Below are 16,298 nucleotides of genomic sequence, written 5' to 3'. Positions count from 1 at the left end.
TACGAAGTTTAAAAAAAAAAATACTAGTTGTCGGTTCACTGTCTCGTTCCAGTCGACCTTTGACCCATTTAGTTTGATGCAATGTCTCGAACCGCGTGGTTTTTAGTTCCTCTTCTGTGCTATGTTTTACAAAGCGTTAATTCGGGAAACGAACAACGACATTTGAGATGCCATTTTTACTTTCATTTACAAATTGGAATATATTTTGTATTTCGGTAAAAAAAAAAAAAAAACAACGTTTAGTCGATTCGTTGGATCTCGCCACGCTCTGCTATTACAAAGTTTACTATTTCAGAACGCTGTTAGCCATAAGGCATATGTTTCACTCTCATTTCCTTTCATTTTCGGATTCCTTGTAATGTTACCAACACAAAGCCTTTGTTAGCTAGCCATTTAGCCAGTTGCAGTCCACCTTTCATTAAAAACATTAATTAGCTTCAGTCACAAATGTTTCTACAAATTGCATTTATTGCAAAATTTTCCCTATTCTTAGTTTACTTTATTCTCTTTTAGTTGTTAATATCGGCGCCGTAAATCTATTTACTACATACGCCAAAATGTCTTTACTTTCCCTAATTATTGAGCAATCCACAGTCTCATGTTTAATCACCATTCCATAATTCCTTGGGGATCATTTCGGGGTCGACAAGAAGATGAACGGGGATCATTTAGGGGTCGGGATCATTTCGGGATCCATTTGGGGATCATTTCAGGGTTGGGGATCATTTCGGGGGCTGTACAGAACCACTCTACTGGCGGCAAAGTCAAGGAGAATTGCCGTTATGATTATCACTCCAGTTAACTTTTTTAAAGGCTGACTGATGTACTTCGTCGTTTGAACGTTGATGAATTTATTTAGTTGTCAATACAACTTACCACATTTGTATCCTGGTGTTTTCCGTCAAAAGGCAAGAATTCTCTGACGCAGACTTCAAACCCTCGACTTTCGACATTTTCCAACCATAAATAGACAGCGTCATCCGGTTTTGTACTACGAGAGTATTTTGCGGTGACAAACACGGAAGGTCTTCCACCAAAGCTCTGCAAAACAAGTGTGTTAAATGTCTATTAGACAAACGAAGTGGCTAGCCTTTACTTCATCATTATTGGAGAGGCAGACTTTTCTAAATTTCCCGTAAGATTATCCTTCTTAATCAATATTTTTCGTAGGCCAAATAACGAAAACTCATCAGTTAATATTGTTGGCGGAAAGCCTCTTGAAAGTTATTTAATGCCCAATTTTGGAATTCTTGTCTTTGAAAATAGTGAAACTATATAGCTCCCTTAAGTTTCAGAATATTGCAAACCTGTTTATTTTTTCGCGAATTTAAGGAACTAGTTTAAGATGTTTTTTCCAGCAGTTGACTTTCCACAAATGACTGTGTGACTTTATTATTAATCCAAGTGATATCCACTCTTTTCCTTGGTATGGTAACTGTAAATGAAATGAGATTGTTTATCGGTAATGATCACAACGTAGTGTAATCTAAGTAAGCTCATTTGCAAATTCTATCGGGAAAACAGGATGAAGCAAACTTGCTTTTTAACCCAGGTGTCCACCACGAGCACTCTCTTGCTTTCAAGGTCTACGGTTGTTAAGTAGAAATTTTGCCAATCAGTGGAACTTGAACTAATGATGACTACGCAGAAATCTAAAGCACGAATGACTCAATGGCCCTTGTGACGCAATCAGTGAAATTCCCTGTCATAAAGGGCTAGCATTCGAAACGTCAGTAGTCGACTATCTCCATGATCGTCAAATTACTTTACCAATTTGAAAACAAAAATTTGTAAACATACGTTAAAGATGACCTAGTTGTGATTGGAAAAGAGTATCTTAAACAGGTAAAGTAAAGGGTACAAGTATATAATTGTCTTAATAGAATGGCAACAATCTTTTGTTGTGTGGTCTGCACTCCTTATCCCTATCTAGACTGTTGGGGGAGGGGACGGGGGGATCCTGTCAAAGGCGACTTTAAACCGGAAAAACGTTTGCGCAAACACCAACACCACAGGTCATTTGTGGGTCAAATAAGGATAAAGCCGATGTAAAAAAGTTAATTCTCTAAAGCTTACTAGCTTAGGATAGGTTTTCGGTGACAACACTCGATACAGTTCCGTATTCTGGCGGACTTTGGTTCCGTGAATTGACTACCTTTTATTCTTCCAAGAAACGAAATGAGGCAAAAAATACAAGGCACGAGACAATATATTTCCTTGAACTAACAAATTCGTGAACTAGAATGTGCATGAGCTTACTATGAACACCCCCGCCGCCTTCCATGATCGTGCTTGTTTATTTCCGAGAATGAAATAAACATGCGTTCGAATTCCTTTGTAAAGCTCGGCATTTGAATGGAATGTAGAACATTTCTCTGGAAATCTTTCCGAAAAAGACGCATTGACTGACAAAAAAAAAGATTCAAAATACTTTAGAGACAATTGTTATTCTTGAAATACTTGTGCAGTAATATAAAGCAAAATTCATAGTTTTTTTTTTTTTTACCGTCAATAAACTGGGGAAATTTCTACGAGAACTCTGAAATCTCATTGCCGACATCAAAACTGACATGTAAATAGGCCTTATCACGGTTTTCGACGCCATTTTGACGAGTAGGCAAACAGGCTTGAAATAACAGTGTTTGTATGGAAATCCGATGTCAAATAATTTTCATAAAACATCGCTGCTGAAAAATTTATGAATTGTCTTTTTCGGAAAGATTCGAATTCCAGAGAACTGTTCTACATTCCATTCAAATGCCGAGCTTTACAAAGGAATTCGAACGCATGTTTATTTCATTCTCGGAAATAATAGTCACGCGTGACATGCATTGACTGTAACAAACGAGCACGATCATGGAAGGCGCCGGGGGTGTTCATGAGTTCATGCACATTCTAGTTCAAGAATTTATTAGTTCAAGGAAATATATTGTCTCGTAGAAGAATAAAAGGTAGTCAATTCACGGAATCAATGTCCGCCAGAATACGGAACTGCATCGAGTGTTGTCACCGATGACCTATCCTAAGCTAATAAGATTTAGAGACTTAACTTTTTTATATTGGTTTTAATCCTTACTTGACCCACAAATGACCTGTGATGTTAAAAAAAAAAAGAAAGAAAAAAAAAAAAGAAAAAAAAAGGAAGTTAAAATGGGGTTGACAGACCTGCACCTCTCTCCTCCGCAGAGGTTCGATGGGGCGTTATTTGTATCCGCTGAACGAAGTGAGTGCAGGCGCAAAAGCTGAGAGGGTTGACTTGGCGGCGAACCTCTGCCAGAAGCATGTCGTTTTCTTGTACATCCTTGTCGTTTTCTTGTACATTGATATATTTCTCGGTCATCTCTAAATTTGACAGTTTCATTCTTGGCGGAAGTCAGCATTTACTTTGTCTCTACAGTTTGCGGTCGTTAATTTTAAGGTGAGATTTCACAATTTCTAGAAAAAAGCAAAATCGTTTGTATTCGAAGCCCCCCTTGAAACCCGTGGAGAGTGGACTTAGTACATTTCGCTTCGTGAAAGTCAACAATAGTCAAGAACAAATAATTGCTTTTTCTGGGCTCGAAAGGCCTTTTGGCCTTTTATAACCTTATTTTAAAGACAGTTTTTTCATCACAGTACATAACAAGCTTCCCGTGAGAACTAAATGCTAATTAAATCACCGAAAGATCATTATAACTTCTTCTGATGAAACTTGTTTACAAGATAAAAATATCAAGTTTGGTCGTTTCGGAGTATAGAAAAAAAAATACGCTTTAATTAAAACATTAAGCTTACTTGCTCAAGTCTCTTTTAAGACCGAATCGACAGTTTTTGTTTGGTCTCAGCTGGCAGACGTTTCCTCAATAAATCATTTCTTTGCATGCACTCTTTTATCTCCACACGATCGCCGCTCCTGTAACTTGAATTTCATTCTTGTAGTGATGATTCAAGGCATCACAGCAAAATAAAAGTGTTTTCTAAACAGTCATCATGAGATAAACAAACTTTCCCCGATTTCTAAGCATGTAGGTAAGTTTTCGTGAGTAAATCTCCCACATCGTGCAACATGACAATTTCACAAACACCCGCCATTTTCATGACATAAGTACGCACACCACCCTAGTTACAAAATGACTCCCCCGGATCGCAGTCATATTGGGCGTGGTTTCTGGCAAGGGCCCGCCGTCGCCTTCCACGGAATTTTACGCCTGCACTCCCTTTTCTCAGCGGAGCCCTATGCGGAGGAGAGAGGACCTGCACGACTCCCACTGTGTGTCCGTTGTTTTCATAAAAGCCTTTTCAGTTTTGCTTTTACAAGCATGTCTTTAAGCGATTTTCCTTTTGTATAAGAGATTCTTCCCTTTTGATCAAAACGTAATGCGACCGCTCTGCTTAATGGTGTTTATCTTGATCTTGAGGGGGAATTCTCATATATACTGAGTGGAGGGTTTCTTGCTGATCATTCTTAGCCGTTAGAATTAGTCTTTGATATGCCATTGTGTATGCTAGCTCTGTGGCATTTGTTAAAGTTTATCGGCTCGGATTAACTGCAAGATTTCAGGTAGCGCTAAATAAATTTTATCTGTGAAGATACAGGATCCGTGGATTTCTTTACTCGTGAATTCATGCTTATGCTATTGTATATCGCTGCGGGAAGATTGCAACTGCCGCAGGATGTTTGTTTATCACGGAAAAAAATGACCCCGACCCCGACCCCGACCCCGACCCCGCGTTTTACTGACACCCCCCATTAATCGATGAAATTTGTCCCGCGTCACATAGGCAAAATTAGATCCGTCTCGAGTGCATGTGTTTGTTTACGCAAGATTATGCAGTTCAGTGTCACGTTTTGTCAATTAAACTAGAAAGAAAAACAAACAGAATGCTTTCCTAAAGGAAAAATTTATTCAGAAAAGTCTTTGTTTACGCCTAAGAAAGAAACGCTTATAATTCTAAATGCCAAACGAGAGATGCGAGAACGATTTGAAGAACTACCAATCCATTTCGAAGCGAATTTATCAACCCGTGCGTGGTACGTTTTTCAAATTTTCGCAAAAACTGTTCAGAATATAAAGAATCGGTCAATTAGAATAGTATTCAGTACAAATTCACGATCAAACCTGTAACTTTTCGTTGAATTCCCAGAAGTACTCTAAAATCTCTAGAAAGTCCGTGGCCTCAATAAGGATTTGAGATGTCCGCGCTCCGCTAACTCTTCGCCTGGATAAAACAACAATTTGTACTCGAAGCACAGTTTCTTCGCCGTTATTTCTCGGATTTCCGCTATCGAAACTGTTGAGTTTTTCGTAGTAGTTCTTCTTTCGATGTACCACTTCGAAAAGTTGTGTTTTCGTTCGGAAAACGCGAAAATCGGCGACTAAATAAATGTCCGACCCTTGCAAACCCATGGAGCGACAAGATACCTACGCATGCGTTTTAAGGCCCAGATGGCGATTTGTGACTGAATAAGGAAAAAAAAACGAAGGGCAATTTTCAACTTGGTCTCCCTGTGGGAAGCCCAAGTAAAAATCTAGTGCTCGAATTCCCAAGAATTCAGTGAGATGAAAATGTTACTGAGACGCTACACTGTTTGCTTTTACTGGATACTACCCTTTACTTGCAGCAAGAAAGATATTTTTGATACTCTACGCGAAAATTTCGCTGCTATGAAGCAATAAACATTTTTGGATGTCAGCTTACTCTACGCGAAAATCCCACCGCTATGAAGCGATAAACATTTTGAATGTTCGGATCTAATTAGCATATTGAAAGCCTTGTACAAGCATAAAAAATTATTATAGAAACCTCATGAACTCAGAGAGAGAAAAACTGTGTGCTACGGTGTTGTTCATCGCAAATGATCCCGTATTGAATGTTCCGATTTAATTAGCATATTGAGAGGCTTGTACAAGTATAAAAAATTATTATAGAAACCTCATGAATTCAGAGAGAGAAAAACTGTGTGCTACCGTATTGTTAATCGCAAATGATCCCGTATATGTCCTTGTTCGTAGAAGAGTGAAAGAAACAAAACCTCTAAACTTGAGTTGTGAGACAAACACAGTCTGCTGGCCGCTTTACACAAACTCCAGCAAAGCACGAGGCAGAATGCTTTGCGCAACCAAATTGTGACGTCATTCAAAAAGGCGCCGAAAAGGTGAACCGTGGATGGAACGAAAAAACACGGGTCAGCTTTCGCTTGCGTGCACAAGGAACCTACGCGATAACAGGCAACCCAGAAGATTAGGGGAGGCGTTCTTCCTTCGTCGAACGCAATTATCAGTACTTGCTGATGTTAGTGTTAGGGTTTGGGTATCCTGTGGCCTCGTGTGGTCATTCATCTACGTGTTACCTTCCTGGGGGTGTTGTTTTCAAATACTATCAAATTTGTGATGTCTAAATTAACAATACTTCATTTAAAAATAAAATAATAAATAAAAATATAAAAAGGACTTCAGACGAATTTATGGCTATGGCTATGGCCATTTGGTGTGAGAAAAAATCGCCAGAAAGTTACTAAGTAAACAAACCCTGGTCGTGCCAGTTACTTGGCGCCATTTGTATGCTTAGAGGGGGGCACAAGTTAATTTTTTTGAAGTCAAGTTTGTTATATATTTACACTGAAAATTGAGGGTTGTAGTTCTTTGAAGGCTCTTGTTGCTGGTACCACACTACGACTACGCGGTACAAGGCACCAAACGTGTCTGGATACTACCTGAAGGAAATTATGGTGTTACGTAACGATCGTGAGCCACAACATCATCTGTCCCGCGAGAACCCCTCCTGTCAGAAGCCCCACCCTACGCCAGCACCACATAAACACCGGTTATTATTCGCAACTGAAGGATCGAAACAATTTTGTTTTCGTTTTTGTTTTTTAAGTGAGGGATAGAGGGAGAGGGGGTGGGGTGCTTACTTGTTTACAAAATTAGTAAATGGAGGAGAAGCGAACGTATCAAATTTGAGGCCGACACCATTGTTTCCAATATGTGGCATGATGATTTGTTTTATGAATTCGCAGGGAGATAGGCTATTACAAGGTGGTTTTACAACAATCTCCTCCCACGCACTTCCCCACCCCACCCCCCCCCCCCCCCGGTCCATAAGTAGTACAGCATTAACTAGACCCCAAGTGTCGCCCATCAGGCTGGAAACAGAGCACTCTTTCACATTTCAGACATGCATTCATTTAACAATTATTCCATGAGCGCGCGTTGGATATGAGATGGTAAATAGCCAACGAGGCGCGAAGCGCCGAGTTGGCTATAGCCAGTCTCATATCCAACAAGCGCAAATGGAATAATTGTTTTATTAAATTCTCCCCATTTGGATATTGATGTTAAAGTTTAAAGAATTTTATTTTAGGTAAAAATTTCCTTGAAATTAAAACGACCGGATGTTGAGGCAACTTCCGACCAAAGCGCGCGAAACTTAATGATCACATGACACGCGCAGCGCATTGCGAACGGAGTTGAATGAAAAATCGAAAGCGAAGTAGATAGGACACAGCCGGACATCTCAAATGCAAGGAAAGTTCAAGTGTACGAGTAACAACCTTTCTGAGACAAGCATTCAAGAGCTTTTGAAGTTCCAGCTGATCGAGAAGCGTAATAGTTGTGCACATTTGAGCAAATGTTTTGCTGTGTGGTGCCGAGCGAAGGAAGGGATCAAGGACGGCTTTTTTATGCTGAACTGAATTCCTCGCAGACGTTTTAAAACACCGACTTAAGGCAAGCCGAGTCCAAGTGTACAAGGTACAACATCGCTGAGACAAGCATTCAGTGCAAGTTTTTTAACTTCAAACTTATCGAGAAGCGTAAGAGCTGTGCACATTTGTGCAAATGTTTTGCTGAGTAATGTCGAGCGACGGAAACGAACACCATGGCCGCCGCTCGTACGGATTTCATGGATGAACTTTTGTAACTGGAGTCCTTGTAAATGCGTAGAAACATAAAGGCAGGCATTAAGCTCTTCTTAAGATATTTCTTCGATTGGTTTTAACCTCTTACCGCCAGGATTTGTAAGCCATCCTGAAATTTTTGAAGGTAACTCCGTTGTTATTGTTGTTGTTATGTCATCTAAATCATAAAATCGTGCAATTTTTCTGATTTTAAAGGAAACTTCGGAGATACGTACCATTAAATAGTGTCATGCCTAACTTTGTGGCTTTTATTGTTGCCATTGTCTGGTATTTCTTTTCTTTCTCCATTTTTCTGAAGAAACTTTCGCTTCCCGTCGAAAAAAGTTTTTAGCTTCGTTTTCCATATAAGGTCAAACTACGGTATATGAGCTGATAACCGAGATTCAGTGAACCAATCACAACGCTAGAAATGCAATATCCGAGGCTGATAATTTCATAATAGTCAATATATAGGAGCCGATTCTGCTCCTCTCTTTAGTTGCGTCAACAGACCGCTACAACCTGTTACTAGCCCTATCCACCCGTCAAGGACAGCACACCGTACCTGCAGCGAACAGAGTTATGTCCAGTCGATTAACCTACCACTTACAAGCTGTTATAGCCTTACGCAAGCTGTTTAGTTAAGGTAATTGTTTTTAAAGTCTTTGTGAACGGACTAGCATAAGCAAGAAAAGTAAGAAAAATAAAGTCCCATAAAGCTGTTATATCTAAGACTGCAACCAGAGATAAATTCATATTGTGGCTTACCAAAGACGAAGCAAGCAAGGAAAGACAAAATTCCTTAAATAAATCTTTTGTGTTTCAAAGCTAGAGTATGTACTAGTACCAGGATTAATTCCAAGTGCAGCTTTCACGCATTTTAGCCCCCGCCCAATCCATGACATAGTATGACAAACAGATGCCTGCAATGAGGGATATTTTTGGTTTCATACTAAGATCTATTGCATTTAAAGATAGAAAGAACTAGCTATAGAATGAGTAGATATCTTCATCAGTCAGTAAGTACTGATACTGTTTAAAAAGGCATCAAAGGCAACGCTCCCAACAACAGAGCCCGCACGGGCAAATGAATTCGCGAATAAATAAATTATCTGGATTTTAGCGAGGGGAAAAGAACGTAAATAACGGTATCACTATGTTAACTGTTGTTGTTGTTGTTGTTGTTACCTTGAGTAAGTTCCTCTTCAGTCAAGCATTTTGAATTTTCACCCTCCTCCAACCCCCCTAAAATGTCCATGACATTGTATTGCGTAAAGAACAAACGGCTGCCTGCAATGCAAGGTAGACTGAACATGCTGAAAGCGCCGACATTTGTTGTCATTCTAGCAGCGATCAGATGTAATATTTTCGTGCATTGTAAACCAAGCAATACTTCACAAATGACTAAGCCGTCGAAGATGTATGCGGCGAAAGTTGTAAAAAATTTGTATTCGACCAGTTTGCGTGGTGTACATCGGACGTTTAATACAAACAGCCGGCTCAAACTTATGCGGCCAACGATCAGAGAATCGTGCTAAAATGGCCTTTGGACCTGTCTTTTACAGCATATTATAAAGTAAGAACATTTCGAAATGTTTTCTTATTTGCTTGTTTTAACCAAACATGGGTCAAGACATGTGCACGGACTAAAAATTGTCTGACCCGCAACTTCAAAGTTTACTGCGGGGAAGTCAAATATTTGCATTTTTTACGGACTTTAAAAAACTCTCACGTCGCTCTTAATCATTTGCGCTAAAAAACTTTTACAGGAATCTATAGACAAACCTTCTAACATTCAATCACCAAAAGCTTAATTGATTTCAAGGTTTTGCACATGATGAAAATCAATTTTATTCACGAAGTACTTTTATTGCAGTGAATTGTATACCTTCGAAATTAAATTATTTCATATACACAGAACGACGCAATATTTCGCATAGTCATTCCAACAGATATTTAAAGATTGTAAAAACAAGATTTGAGTGTTTTTAAAGCGGTAGAATGATTTGTTTTTGCACGCGAGGCTCTCAAACCCGTGTAATAATTAAGCGCCTCAAATGACAATTTTTTACGGATTTTTTTTTTATTTGCATTTTTCTTTGAAATAAAAGGATATTTCACCGAAAAAAACTATTAAGTGATCTTAGTGATATCCTAGCCTATCTGACTTAAACGTGAAAGAAATGGAATTTTCCACCTTTGCCACGAAATTTAAAATTTGTCTGATTTTTACAGACAGGCGCTCTTAATTTACTTGATGCTACCATATGAAACAATTGTTTTACAAGCCTTTTTCCTAGAAAATGCAAAATCCCTTCTTTAAAATGTGAACATTTTAGCTCATTTTAGTGTCATTTTTGTGGTTTGGGTTACGTTTTGTTCAGTTTTGATGCTTTTCTTGAAGTATTAGGGTAATCCAACATGGCATAACCAACATGGCCGGCGGCCATTCGCAATCATGATGTAACTATTACGTAATAGAAAGTCATCACTTCTCGTAGAGTTTATAGTCGACGTATCGTTACTATAGTTTTGACCCTTTGCATCGCAACGACGCATATACGCGATGAAAACACTGTTTTGCTTCAATGAATTGCTTCTGGTTTAAGTTAAGCCGACAACGTCATGATAATGTATGAATGGCACCAGCTGATGTATATTGCCATCACCAAACCCAGCAAATTGACTACACCTCCCGATTTTCGCTGCATATCACCGTTCGTTTGGCAACAAAGCCCAACATGCCAATTTTTTTTGGCAAAATAAACACCAAAAATTACACTTATTTATCGACAATTTTTAACCCAAATAATTTTTTTCAAAAATGAAAAGTCTACATGCATTTACAGCAAACCTCAAGGTCAGACCTTGGTATCTGTTTGTAAGTTTTCTTCCTAACGCTTTCCGGGGGCTATACTTCAATCATTTTATCGGACCCAGTCTTGCGTATCTAACGTTCCTTGTTCAGGCCAGAAATGTCTAGCCACCCAGAACTACCACCAAAACTTCGAATCCATTGAATATTTTACTTCTCCAAACTCGCCCAAATTGCCTTGGTAGGTCCCGGAATTCATCCAAAAAACGGCCAGAGAGACATTTTTAGTCGTGGGCTTCCAAGTCTGTTACAAAGCATGATTGGCGACTAGGTCAGAGAAGGAAAATGGCTCGAAAAAAACTTATAAAGCGACGATTTTACCAGATTCGTGCTCGTGCACTCGCTCGAACAAACAACATCACTTGCATCACGTGACAATTTAGCCTAAGCCGGCACAGTTTCTTAAGACCACTGGGTTTTTTTTTAATTTCATCTCCATTTATAGAGAAATTAAGTGGTTCACACTATTTATTGCCAGAAAGTCATTGAAAAAATAGCACACACCTGGTATTTAAAGGGTAAATAGTAGCGGATTTATGTAGGGGGTAGGGAGGGCTGATGGCACAATCCTCCCCCGCCCCCTCCGTACCAGAAGACAAAAAAAGCCCTGTCTAGATAGGATTAAGCTGTGACCAGTTTAACAGGAACAATTAGTAGTTCATTCAGTTGTCTTACCTGAGAAAAGGTGACTTTATGGCACTTCGTTTCTGTCGTCCATATTCCACTAAAAGTTAAACTTCCATGTGATATTCCTGGTTTGTCTTGGAAGGCCACCCAGTTGATTGTTCCTGCGCGATTTGTGGAGCCTGTTGCACGCTGACAAAGCTGAAATCCTGAGGTATTTATCTCGGTTGTCCAATAGGCTGACGGTGAATGAACAATAGGGGAATCCTCATGATTCAGGGAAACAAAAACTCGAACCTTTAAAATGAAAGATTGAAAAACACATGAAAATTGCGTTCGTATACAATTTGTCTTGAAAATAAAGATTATTTGTTTGATTAGGTAAATTACAAATCCAGGTAAAGGGGTATTTAAGTTTGCCACTAGAAAATAGTGACTGCATATCTAAATGGACATTTCACACAATGTTTAGCGTGCCTCCACTTTTTACATACGGTTTTCGTGAGCTCATTTACATGCCCAAAAGCAGAAAAAATACGCACTTCAGACAACCAGTAGCTGAGATAGGTCTTACTCCTTCCACATATTTCTACCCTTCCTAAGGGGGTTCAAAATTGAACTCTATGTTGTTAAAATTTAGTTAAACAACTTATTATTGGATTATTTTTCCCTTTTAACTCTCAAGGGCATCACATAAGACCTTTTAGAAAACAAAACAAAACAAAACAAAAAAGAAGACTGAGGAATTAAACACACCAAATCCCTAGGGGAGGCTGTTATTCTCGTTAAATACCTCCGGATGTTCGTGAAGTACTTGAAGACCTCCGCTAATATGACGCATATCAAGTTTCCTTGGAATCACCTATAACTTAACTCATTGCATCAGGCTCCCAAGTATACTTACCGTCCCCGATCCACTAAAAGTCTGTGGGAATATCACATTGGTGCAACGTGGCAATGAACAGTGATCAGGTACATCACAGCCGCTGTTGCAATTTCACCCTTGAGGTGTCTCAGTCGAATTTATTCTCCCTCTCTGCATGGCGACACCTTAAGGGTAAAAAAACATAAACTGGTTAGAAGGTATTGCAGGGCATTAAAGAACTACAGTTACTAATGTTTAGTGTTTGAAAAAGAAATTTGGGAAAGGTGGGGGAGTGGGTGAGTGGGTTAAAAAGGGAAGCAATTGACGAGGTGTGCTATGATGTATTAGGAGAGTTAGCAAAATAATATATTATTCTGTCGATAAAAAGTGGTTTGACAAGCGATTGAGAAAGAGTTCAGGTCGAGGAAGTTGCGCAAAGAGCTAAAAAAAGCGTCCTGTCTGTTATCAAGTGAGAATTAACTTAGTTGGGTTGAAGGGGTGTAGTATATTAAGAGGGGGGAGGGATGTGCGTGTCCATGACCAGGTTGAAGAAAAACTCATTTGTTCTCTTCCTTAATGATGCAGCAAGTCTTGTGTATTTTGAGGCGAGAAGCCTATGAAAAAAAAAGGAAAAACCAAGCACTGTAATCTTGTTAAAATGAGCATCGAAATATATCACTCAAAAATGAAAGCTATCATTCTTCGTATTGCGTATCAAATAGATAACGTGCCTACATATGCAAAAAAATGGACAAAATTGAGCATCATAAATCTTCAAGTTCTATTTTGTCCGAGCTTCTTCAAGTCGGGAACTTAATCAACTTTCAAATATAATTGTCTCAGCCATGATTTATTTATGTTGTTGATTTGATCTACGTGTACTTCATTTGCTAATAGAACAGTATGAACTGCATCAAGTCAGTGCTTAGAAACTTTATTTCTGTGATTTTATTTTGAGCCTTGCGACGAGTTTTAATGCCTGGAATCTTCATGAAACGGGAAAAATAAAAAACAGGTTAAAGACTGGGAAAAAGGGATTGTTTGCAGGATTAAATAAAGTTCCAGAAGCGGATTTGATCAAATTGGTAATCACTTAAAAGTGATTAGCCTCGTATTTCTGTCAATTTCAATTGGTGACTTATGGTCACCATTCCATACACTTTATCACAGCAGCGCAACCACGTTAGATCTCGTCTTAACCACTTAACCTTTAACTGTTTCCTTTCAAATTAGAGGGCAATAACTTTTGAAAGATTAAAACAGGACTGCACGAAACAAATAAATTTCTAAATCTTTTTTTCTTTTTTTTTTTCTTTCAAACGAAATAGGGCTGGAATTCTCTTAGGACGATGGACGTTTGTCAACCCGGAAATACTACGTTTTGTCTCTGTATACAAGGTATATAAGCATATAAGCTTTCCCTGGAATGAATACCTCTGAAAAGAACTACAATAGAATACTTCATGAATTATATAAAAAAAAAGGTATATTATTTTAAACTCAACCGTCTTTCTGGTTTTGAAAGAAGTGAGGTGCATCGCGCTCCATTTTTTCATTTCGCTCTTGAAAGTGTTACTGGACTTTGGGTGCGTGTTTATCTGTAGGTAAATTAAAGTTTGTTTGGCGTCACAAACTGATGAAACCTGATACAGCCCTCTCTCCTTGCCAACACCTAGCTATTACGGACACCCTGATAATACGGAGAGCAGCTAAATCCCAGGCAAAAATAAATTACAGACGTTGGACTGAAATAAATTCCCGTTATTACGAACTCTCACTATTAAGGACACTAACTCGCGGTCCAGAGGGTGTCTGCAATGAAGGGAGTAGACTGTATTCTCCAAATTGCGTTTTGGGAAGATAAGAAGATGACGTATGCAAAAAACAAAGAAAACTGAACATCATATCTCTGCAAGTTTGAGTTTCTCTGAGACCTTTAAGAAATGTTGTTTATTTTTGAAGATAACTAGAATACATCTAGGTCTACTTTATTAATCGATAAAACATTTCGTGTTTTTATCTTGAACCACGCAAAACGAATAAAACCCAAAAGGATTTTACCAGATCTAAAACAAAAGCCCGAAATACGGATTTGATCAATTGGTAGACATTTTTAACTTCCTATAGTCCTATCAAGTGATTACCGTCGCATTTCTGTCATTTCATTGACTGACTTATAGGCGCTATTCCATAGCATTTATCACAGCTGCACCGTTACTTTAGATCTCGTCTAAACCACTTCACCTCTAGCTATTTTCTTTCAAATCAGAGGGCAGAAACTTTTGCTAGATTAAACATCACTGCGCGAAACATATCACGAAAATCTTTGGTTATTTTTTTCTGTCTGCAGGCGTTTTGTTTGTATTCACACGAAATAAACTGGAATTATTTAAGGACACTTGAGGTTTCTCAACCAGGAAGTATTATGTTTTATCTTTGTATAGAAGGTTATAAAATTTTTCTCTGGGATGAGTACTTCTGGAAAAAACTAGAAACGAATGCTTCCTCAGCGATATAAAAAAAATGTATTTTAGCTAATGTTAAACTCAACCACTGTTCTAGTTTCGAAGGAAGTGGACGTGTATTCCCATTTTTGTTTCTTTTTTTTTTTGGCCTAATAGAAACTTAATATTTTAACAGTTCAAATTCCAGCAAAATTCCATCGTTCTTCTCATATAAATGACGCACTAAGACTTGTGTGGTTTGAGGTGAGAATGCATACAAAGAATGAAAACAAAAGAGGGTGCGGTAGGTAAAATAAACCTGGATCGAGGTCACAGAGATAAAAACTATCATTCTCTGAACAAAACTGGGCATCACAAATTCGATCTTTTCTGAGGACTTCACGAAATGTTGTTTAAAGACCTTGAGGTCAGGAAAATTCATAACTAGAACAAAAGCTACAGGGATTAAGACGAGAACCAAATTTAACTATGATCTCTACTTTAGAAAAAAAAAAAACTAAACTACGTTGCGTGCCATATATACATAGTTTTTTCTTTCTTCAAATAGCTACAGGAATTGAGGTTCTTGAATGGAGAGGGCGTGTGCGCGATTTTCAATTTGCTTCATAAAAATGCATTTATTATTATTTTTTTATAAATTCACATTGCAAACTTTAAATAAGGAGCTAAAACGAAAGAAACCACAAGCTAATCTCTACGACATACCTCTTAAAAAATTCTCGAGAACGAGGATGTCTTTCCAAACCAACATGGACAAGAATGTATGTTTCTTAATGACTCCGTGCGAATTGTTGTAGCCCGAAAAACATTTTTAAGTTACAAAACTCTTACCTTTCACAGTGGAAGCGAACTTCCCCAGGTATAAGAGAAACATCAATGCTGATAGTTTCCAATGATCCATCTTGACGAAAATAGTGTGGAATCAAGAGAAAATCAAATGTTGGAATTGGCCCTGGGAACTGCTTTATAACCCCTGTTTGACAAGCACTTGATACCTCGTTTCCCGAAGAATAGCACTTAATGGTATTAGGGAAAAAAACCTTAGGGCTCTAACGGGTTTTTTCTATAAGAACCTTTCTTATAAGAACGTTAGGTTTGGAATTCTAAAAAGATGTTAAGAACATTCTAAGCACACTGCCGAAGGTGAAATCGGCTTAAGAACATTTCTTTCTTTTTTCCCAATATTTTCCTAGTTAAGAAGTTGGGTAATTTGTCTTGAATGTTTATGGAATCTGGAATACTTGTTAGTGTAATGTCCGCTGCAAAACACAAAAAGTCGTAACATTGATGCATATTCTGGATAACAAAAGGTAAACTCAAACAGGTATTTTTTTGTACACTTTATATACATAAATACATCGAGTCACTGCTCAGTCTGAACTCCAACTTTCGACGTTCGTGTAAAAAATAAGTACATACCAAAAAACGCTTGTGACTTTGTAAGGTGATATATGGTTGAACCTGTTCCATTTTTGCTTTCTAAACTGACAGTTTGAAAAATAACTTTAATGATTATATTTTGCATGTATTTTTACTTTAAGAAAAGAGTGACAATTTAATAGAATTTTTTTTTTACCTCAAAGCGTAAGA

The 16,298-nt window shown here is 38.2% G+C and overlaps 1 pseudogene across 1 annotated transcript in view; it reads right to left on the bottom strand.

Annotated features, from left to right (window-relative positions):
* The window catches only part of LOC146452129 (uncharacterized), a 44,448-nt pseudogene extending 28,839 nt beyond the window's left edge, over positions 1 to 15,609 (bottom strand). Inside the window, exons 1-4 of the transcript XR_014859823.1 lie at positions 15,540 to 15,609; positions 12,283 to 12,428; positions 11,430 to 11,675; positions 877 to 1,041 (exon numbers count right to left, since the gene is read on the bottom strand). The product of XR_014859823.1 is annotated as an uncharacterized LOC146452129 (transcript). The remainder of the gene's footprint in view (positions 1 to 876; positions 1,042 to 11,429; positions 11,676 to 12,282; positions 12,429 to 15,539) is intronic.
* Positions 15,610 to 16,298: the final 689 nt, after the last annotated feature.

Source organism: Pavona decussata, unplaced genomic scaffold, assembly GCF_977016875.1.
Source record: "Pavona decussata unplaced genomic scaffold, jaPavDecu1.1 SCAFFOLD_380, whole genome shotgun sequence".
Lineage (NCBI taxonomy): Eukaryota > Metazoa > Cnidaria > Anthozoa > Scleractinia > Agariciidae > Pavona > Pavona decussata.
This window is presented reverse-complemented; position numbering and strand designations above follow the sequence as displayed.